The following is a 9,795-nucleotide window of genomic DNA, read 5'->3' as shown; positions in this document are numbered from 1 at the left end:
TAAAATACTGTAGGCAAATTATCACATCCCTTGGGGGATTATTTGGCAGTGATTTCGAGCGCAGTGCTCTGTGGCATCTGTCCATTGCTAATTCTGCACTTGTTTTGGCGGGCAGAATGGAGGACATCCATTTTCCCACCCAGTCTTCCACATCAATTACTGCCTCATGGATTCCACGGATCCGTAAATTATTGCGGCGGCTTCGGTTTTCTGAGTCCTCCTGACGCTCTGTCAGTTTTTTTAAGGGTGGCTAGCTCCTGATCATTGTCCTTCTGAGCTTTGATGGGATGTAAGTTGTCCAGATCCATTTACTGTGGGCAGCAGAGCCAAGCAGGGGAAAAGGAGTCAAGACTGATAGGCCCAGGATGATTGTCTTGACTCTTCTCTGTCAGCAGCTCTGCCTATTGACCGGCAAAAACGCAAGATTTGATGGCCATTTTGTTTTCTCCGGAGGTAACAGGAACACTGGTAACTAGATCAGAAAGTATCTGGGAAACCTGAATAGCACCGATTTGAAACCACTGCACAGAAAGTTTAATTAAAGTAAATGGGGCTTTCTGTGCGGTTATGCCAGTTGCTGCTATTGCACTTGATAAAACAAGGTGGTTTTTTTAACGCTCATTTGAGTAGTAACAGAAATAGACATACAGAAGGGGTATTCATATAGTTATTTCTGCTGGTTACAATAGAGTTAAGACCGCTAAAAACCCTCAATGATGTGTTGCACTCATCTCAACTGCAATTTCTTGGATACTGTTATGTTTATTACAATTTATAGGGCTCATTTGAAAATATTCATTTTGGTCTCACCAATTTTCTTCTTTAATGTATAATAATAATAAAAAATACACAAAAAAAATCAGAACACACAAGGAAAGTTAGCAGGCACACACTATTAAACATGCAAAATAGAGCAATGTTTCAAGGCCTCCTGGCCTACACATTAAAACAAACTTGGTGAGACCAAAAGGAAACCGCAAGTCTATAATTTTCTCTTATATATTTTTTCAGTGCTGACCCAGTATGTTTTTCTTTGTAGTTGTATGCATTCAGCGGTATAGATGCAGGATGTTAGCACCTAATGCTGGACCAAGAGTAGCACGCCCTGGGCAGGCCAAATATTTGCTGCCTCTCCTACTGCAGCGTCATGTGACGCCACATGGCGTCCCATTGTCATGGAAACGCAATGCCACGGGACACTAAAGGAGGCGTCAAAAAAGGTAAGTGCAACATTCGTAACTTTTTACCACACACGTGCTCCGACCCAGTGTCATCTTTAAATGTTGGAGTCCTGCATATCCTCGTCAATGTGCAGTGGAGGGACATTTAAAGATGGCGCATTGGAGTGACAACAGCAGCAAGGGACATTGACTAGGGTGCTCGACCACACGGGACATAGACGGAGCATTGACTCCCGAGGAAGCTAAACCATCAGCGTAACGCGTAGTTAGATGTAGAGATGCACTCCTGTTAACGGATGGCCGATACCGGAAGTAGCAGAGAACTTTGCCTGCTTATGAGACGTGGAGACTCTGCACTGCTGAGCTGTACTAGAGATGCTGGCACGATTTCCATGGAGGTGGTGAGGCCGGAAAAGTCTCCTTTTCAGAACTGACTCCTGACCCATTACTATTGCGTTAAAAAAATGCACGATTTGTAAGTGTAAATTTTCTATTTTACTTAGTCACATAAAATGTTGCATTGCAATCTACACTATTGTGTTTCTCCTGAGATCTTCTTTCACCTGGATAATCAATGATTCATGGCCATGTGTGTGAAAATGCCTGTTTATATTTTTGTAAAATGTGAGTAGTCTTTCCATAAGATTTTCTGGCTCCTGTTGCTAAACATTTTTTTTTACACACACACACACATATATATATATATAAAACGAAAAAATCTACTCGCCACCTAGTACCAAACGTGTGCTGCTTGGGCCAATATTTACTCGCCCGGGGCGAGCAAATGTATAGGTTTGTCGAACACACATTATATATATATATATATACATATATATATATATACAGTGCTCGACAAATAATGATAACAACTCGCCCGTTGCGAGTGGATTTAGGCCGCTGGCGATCCGTGCTGCGGCTCTATTAATTCCCCTGCTCGCGCCAAAATTTTCAAAATTTTTTTTTTTAAATAAATAAAAAAATCCTCTCCCTGATTGGTCTGACGTGGGGAAGAGGACCGGCTGGCAGCTCTGGGTCAGCCTCTCTCTCCCCCCTCCCCTGCCCACGATCCCCGCTTGCTGCCAGGGGCTCTCACTTCCGTCCCCAGCGCGCGCAAGCAAAGTTGACTGCTGGATCCAGCGCGTCCCCGTCCGGCCACGTTTCCCATGCGGATGTCCCCCGCATGCCCCCACATACTAAATTTCCCCCCCAATGCCCCCAGATGTCACCCGCAGACCTCGATGTCGCCCGCAGGCCCAGATACCCACATACCTCTGGTGAGTGGGACTCCCGGCTCCGTTTCTTGTTGTGTGTGTGTGTGTGTGTGTGTGTGTGTGGTGTGTGTGGTGTGTGTGTGAGAGCTGGGGCTGCTATATCACGGGAGGCTGCGGTGTGCCGGGCCCGATCAGGTACCGGGGGAAGAGGGGACGCACACTTACACCATCCCCTGCAGAGCTGCGGCGGCTATTCCGGGAGGCTGCAGTGTGCCGGGACCGAGCAGGCACACCACCCTCTGCCGGACGCACACCACCCTCTGCCGGACCGGGAAGCTGCAGTGGGCCAGGCCCGAGCAGGTACCGGGGGGGAGGGGACGCACACTTACACCCGGTGCCACCAGCGCCATGTCGGGCTGCCGGGTCCCAGATCTATTCCCCCCTGCAGCAGGCGCCTCGCTCCGCTCTTGCTGCGGCCTCCCGTTTAGGCCGCGCGGGGCGGGCGATGTGCAGGAGAGGTGATGCAAGGGTGGAGTGAACGGAGGTAAGGGGGGGGTGTGAACGGAGGTAAGGGGGGGGGGGTGAACGGAGGTAAGAGGGGGGGGGGGGGTGAACGGAGGTAAGAGGGGGGGTGAACGGAGGTAAGGGGGGGGTGAATAGAGATGCAAGGGGGAGACAGGCTGGACTGGGGAGAGAGCAGAGAGAGAGACAGGCTGGAGTGGGGAGAGGACTGAGAGAGAGACTGGGGGGGGGAGAAGAGAGAGACAGGCTGGGGGGGGGGGGGGGGCTAAATGCTCCCAGGCAGTCAGTCGCCCACCCAGTCAGTCACCTACCTACCCAGTCAGTCACCCATCCAGTCAGTCAGTCACCTACCCACCCAGTCACCTACCAGAGTCAGTCACCTACCCACCCACCCAGTCAGTTAGTCACCTACCCACCTACCTACCCACCCACCCAGTCAGTCAGTCACCTACCCACCCAGTCAGTCACCTACCAAAGTCAGTCAGTCACCTACCCACCCACCCAGTCAGTCAGTCACCTAACCACCCACCCAGTCAGTCACCCACCCACCACCCACCCAGTCAGTCACCCACCACCCACCCAGTCAGTCACCCACCCAGTCAGTCACCTACCCACCCAGTCAGTCACCCACCCACTCAGTCACCCATCCACTCAGTCAGTAAGTCACCCCCCCACCCAGTCAGTCATAAAGTCAGTAATACCCCCCCACCCAGTCAGTCATACCCCCCCCCACACCCAGTCAGTCATACCCCCCCCACCCAGTCAGTCATACCCCCCCCCACCCAGTCAGTCATACCCCCCCACCCAGTCAGTAAAATGTCAGTCATCCCACCCCCTGCCCAGTCGCCAAGTCACCCAGTCACCCCACCCAGTCAGACAGTCAGTAATCCCCACCCAGTCAGACACCCCGTCACCCCACCCAATCAACCAGTCAGTCACCCCACCCCCCCAATCACCCCACCGAGTCACCCCACACCCCCAATCACCCCACCCAGTCAACCCATCCCCCCACAGTCACCCTCTCTCCGTCTCTCACCCTCTCTCCGTCTCTCACCCTCTCTCCGTCTCTCACACTCTCTCCGCCTCTCACCCTCTCTCACCCTCTCTCCGTCTCTCACCCTCTCTCCATCTCACACACACTCTCCGTCTCACACTCTCTCTCCGTCTCACACTCTCTCTCCGTCTCACACTCTCTCTCCGTCTCACACTCTCTCCGTCTCACACTCTCTCACCCTCTCTCTCCGTCTCTCTCACCCTCTCTCTCCGTCTCTCTCACCCTCTCTCTCCGTCTCTCTCACCCTCTCTCTCCGTCTCTCTCACCCTCTCTCTCCGTCTCTCTCACCCTCTCTCTCCGTCTCTCTCATCCTCTCTCTGTCTCACCCTCTCTCTGTCTCACCCTCTCTCTGTCTCACTCTCTCACAATCTGGATCTGGATATTTTATTTACCCTGTATATCTTAACTGCCCTATACAACACCGAAATAACCTATACTGCTTTCTTCCAGATCTAACTCTCGAGCTTCACACAGAAGACATCGGAATTCCCCGTAACCCAGAAGACAGGTAGGGAACACCTCCCCTCCAATGTATAACATTGCGGGAATGAGGTACCTGGACATTGAGGGTCTGCGGATCAGGTAAGATCCCAGGCGGGATTGCTGCTTTAAATATTGTAAAGCGCGGGCATCCAGGCACTAGTTAAGGGGTGCAGGAAACTAGTCCTTCACATCTGGCTTTTTTTTCTAGATTCGACATTTATACACACACACACAAGGACTAATTGTAGTATAATGTAATACAATAAATAAACTTATGTCAAAAACGAATGTTCTTACTAGGAATTTATTCAATTTATTTCATTTATGGTTTTTTTAAATGCAGGTCTGGGGGCGGGATTAGAGGCGGGGTTGGGGGTGGGACTAGAGGCGGGGTTGGGGCGGGACTAGGTGGCGAGTAGATTTTTTGGTTCGGCGAGTAGATTTTTGGGTGATTTGTCAAGCACTGTATATATATATATATATATATTATATTTTAACCCTAAGCTCCCTTGATACTTTGGAAGAATCTTGTCTACAGCCAGGAACTTTGGAATTAGTTCCTTTTGGTGGTTTGAGTATGTATATTCAGTTATCACACTGTCACTTTATTTGTGTTTTTATATTCATTACAATATACATCTCGATTTATGGTCTTTAAAATTTTATGGCTTTTCACCATTTTTTTTTCCAGCACTGCACACTACTTATAATCACTTTCTCTCCTCAGATTTCCCTGTTCTTCTCCTTGGGGACTTCAACTGCCATATTGATGACCCTTCTCTCCCTTGGGCTTCCCGCTTTGTCTCTCTAACCTCTTCTTTTGGCCTTCGGCATTGGACTGCAGCCAGCACCCACAAGGATAGCCACTACCTAGACCTGGTTTTCACTAAAAACTTTTCTCTCTGATTTCTCCATTTCCCCCTTTCCTCTCTCTGACCATCACCTCATCTAATTTTCTCTCTCACTTCTCCACCTCGCTTCTGCAGAGACCTGCGCTCTATTAACCTACCAGCTTTTAATTCCACTTTAAGCTCCTCCCTTTCCTCTCAGCTCTGCACCAGACCCTGACAACCTTGTCAGGAACTACAACTCTGCCCTATCCTCCTCTTGATCTACATGCCCCGCTTTCTCTCTGCCGTTCTCGCCCAATTCCCACGTGTGCATGCTGCGTTCCTGCACTTGTTCCTCTGAATGCCTCTGGAAGAAATCTCACATTCTCACAGCCTTCCTTCACTACAAATTTATGCTATCCTGTTTCAGCTCTGCCCTCTCTCAGGCTAAACAAACATACTTTTCTTCACTATCAACACACACAAGTCTAATCCACGCCGACTCTTCTGTCTTTGACTCCTTACTCAGACCACTCTGCTGCCTGTTCTTCCTCCATCTCACCTCGACTCCTCACATTCAAAAAGTATATAAAAAAAAAAAACCTGTTTTTCCTCCACAATATTACCCAGATACATCCTTTCCTCTGTTGCTCGACTACAAAAACTCATTTTCTCCCATCTCGAATAATATAACCGCCTGCTTGTGGAAAAGCTACAAAGTAACTGGCACCAAGGATCTCAATCACTACAGATGCCTGCGGAATATGTGCACATGGCAAACAAGGCACGCAAAAGCACAATATTACTCTGACAATCTCCACCAAAATACATCAAACCCAGCTAACTTCTGGAAGGTTATCAACAATATATTCCAGCCTCCTAACCATTAACAACCAAATAATATCACTAAGGGGGATATTACTCTGACAAACCACACTGACATTGTAAATGCATTCAATGATTACTTTGTGCGGTGTGCCACTAACTTATTAGCGAAACGCCGCCCAAATCACAATCCTGAATCTCATCCTGGAAGTACCCACATAGCCCCACCCACTCCCAACACTGCCCACAATTTTCAATTTGGCCCAGTATCTGAAGAAATTACAAAAGCGCTCCTCAAACTAAAACTAAGCAGCCAATGCGGACCTGACTTACTACAATCTAGGTTCTTACGACTTGGTGCCCCAGCCATTGCCAAACCAATTGCGTCCATAGTCAACTCTATCCTGTCTGCAGGCCATATCCCTAAGACCTGGAAAACTGCCAGAGTTGTCCCAATCTTCAAGTGGGGATAAAAACACTGTCTCAAACTACAGGCCAATCTCACTTCTCCCAATTCTATCCAAAGTCATGGAAAAATGTGTCCACTGCCAATTAAGCGATTACTATACCAAGACAAATTTCCTTAGCCAATTCCAATCTGGCTTTCGTCCCAAACACTCCACCGTAGCTACCCTGCTAAAAGTTTGCAATGAAATCCAGTGTGGAATGGAACGGCGACAACTCACTGGTGCACTATTCCTAGATTTTGGATACAGTTGATCATGCTATCCTGCTTAAACTCCAGAGCTCTGGAATAGGGAAGCATGCTTTAAACTGGTTTCAGTCCTACCTATCAGGAAGATCCCAACATGTGTCCATCTCAGGCTCTAACTCCAACCCCCTGGATATCCCCTGTGGTGTCCCACAAGGCTCTGTTCTGGGGCCCCTACTCTTCTCAGTGTTCATTAATGATCTTCCCACAGCTTGTAAGGAAGCCTCAATACACATGTATGCAGATGACACAATCCTATATGCACACAGCCATAGCCTCTCTGACCTTCAACACATACTTCAGTCTGACTTTTTGAGACTCGAAAACTGGATTTCCCAAAACAAACTGTTTTTAAAACACTGACAAGACTGTAACAATGGTATTTGGGACCAAGACTAAATTTTTAAAGCTTCCAGCGACTTGAGCTCCTGATTAGAACCAACGCTAACACCACCCTAACCCCTGTCACTAGTTTTAAATACCTGGGTTTATGGTTTGACTCCCACTTAACATTCGGAATGCACATTGATACCCTGACAAGCAAGACCTATGCCAAACTAGGGGTAATTTACAGGAACAAATCCTCCCTAAGTCTCCTGGTCAGAAAGCGTATCGCACAGCAGAAGCTAATGCCAATTATTGACTACGGAGACATAGTATATGGCTCAGCACCTCAAACCCACCTTAGCAAACTTGACACCCTCTACAATTCAATTTGTCGTTTTGTTCTCCAATGCAACTACAACACACATCACTGTGAAATGCTCAAAGAACTAGATTGGTCATCACTAGTGTCTAGGCGCAAAGTTCACCTTTCCTGTCTTGCCTTTAAAGTCTTTATGGGCAAGCTACCCAACTATCTGAACAAGCTCCTCACCCCTACCACATGCAGTACCTATCACCTGAGATCAGACTCCAAAAGACTGTTCGTGGTCCCAAGGCTCAACAAAGTATCCGGCCGTTCCTCCTTTTACCGTGCACCCCAAAACTGGAACAACCTACCAGAGACTCTCACATCCACCACCAGTTTAAGTTCTTTCAAATCTAAGGCTGTCACACATTTTAATCTGGTCTGTAACTGTTTCATACGCCCATAATATATATTTTCTTTAACTGTGCATGCAATGTCTTGTATATAATGTATACCCTGTTCATTTATGTAACTGTATTTGTAACCATGTATTATTTGTCTTAACTCTGTGCCCAGGACATGCTTGAAAACGAGAGGTAACTCTCAATGTATTACTTCCTGGTAAAATATTTTATAAATAAATAAATGCTGTCTGGCCTTCCTGCCTCCCCTAGTCTATCCTAGATGCTGCTGCCAGAATCACTCTGCTCTTTCTGAAATCTGTCTCAGCATCTCCCCTGCTGTAATCCCTCTCCTGGCTTCCTATTAAATCTTGTATCACACTCAATTCTCCTCACTTTTAAAGCTTTAGTCTTCTGCTCCTCCTTACATCTCAACCCTAATTTCTCGCTGTACACCATCCCAACTCTTCCATTCTGCTCAAGGATGTCTTCTCTCTACCCCTTCTGTAACTAAAGCCCTCTCCCGCCTTAAACCCTTTTCACTGACAGCCCCACACCTCTGGAATGCCCTTTCCCTCAATATCCGACTAGCACCCTCTCTAGCCACCTTTAAACACACCTGCTTAAGGAAGCACGAGTAGCTTCATGGCCGATAATGAACACCTCATGTATTAACCATGGCCCCTTGCAGACGCTCTTACCAGAACACCCTCCTGTCTCTGTACGTTCTTCCTACCAACTAATTAGATTGTAAGCTCTTCTGAGCAGGGACTCCTTTTCCTAGTTGTTACATTTATGTCTGAAGCACTTCTCCCCTTTGTGTGTTATTTACAGGATTGTCACGTATATTACTGCTGTGAAGCGCTATGTACATTAATGGCGCTATATAAAGACATACATACTTTATATTATATAGTGCATTTCTATTCACTGATAATCATTTGGGAGCACCAATCTCAGACACTTCTGTAGCCCACTGTTTCAAGATTGGCAGGCTTTTAAAAACATCTTTTTAGAGCAGGGTTTATTCAAACTCTGAAAAACAGTCAGCCAAGCACCTGATTTACGACAGGTGTGGGCTTATGTAGGTTTTAATGGGGAAAAAAAAAAGTATATAGTTCTTGCCATGGAGGTATGAACTTAGAATTCAAGAGGGGTGTGGGAACACACGTGAACTTTCATATTTCTACGCCAGCCACCTCTCTGGGGGGAAAACCTATGACAGTCACGTAATGTATTGGAATTCATTTTATCCTGTTATTGTAAGACATTGTTTTGCACTTATTGTACCTTTATCTTATTCTAATCCTTTTTCTCTAATCAAAGCACTGTATTTTTTTTTTAAATCAATTGAACAATTCTTTAATAAGTAATGCTTTGTAGAGCGTATTTACATTTTCAGACACTTTGCAATAGATGTGTTAAGTGCAGTTAGTTTTTCTTTTCTATAACAAACAGGGCTCCTGAGACCCTGGCAGATATATTAAGTACATATTTTGCATAGTTCTCGTGTGGTGGCAACAGATTGCAGTCATAGCTATTGAGTAAGGGGGTTAATATTAACCAATTGAAAGTACCTTGCGCAGGAGAAAGATGAGTTGGATAGTAGCCATGTGTATCAACCCTGGTTGCTTATCTAAGGCCGTGCTTATTAGTGCCAGCGGCGCAGCCCGAAAACAAATGCATTGTCACCGCAGCGTGCGCTTATAGTAAGCGCGATGGCGACAAAGCGACGTGATTTTCGGAAGCCGGGAATATTTGATTTTTCAGGGGCTGTCGCCTCATGTGACAGCCCCTGAACCAATAAATGCCCGGGTCGCCTGCGCCGCCACAAAGCGAAATACAACTTTCGCTAGCGGCGACATGTGTCGCCGTCACTATAGGCGTGGCCTAAGTCACAAACCCACTTGTGTGCCATTCATGACAGATGGCATATGGGGACAGA

The sequence above is a fragment of the Ascaphus truei genome, chromosome 6 (assembly GCF_040206685.1).
Source record: "Ascaphus truei isolate aAscTru1 chromosome 6, aAscTru1.hap1, whole genome shotgun sequence".
Taxonomy (NCBI): Eukaryota; Metazoa; Chordata; class Amphibia; order Anura; family Ascaphidae; genus Ascaphus; species Ascaphus truei.
The sequence above is the reverse complement of the archived record's forward strand: the minus strand, read 5'-3'. Positions refer to the sequence as shown.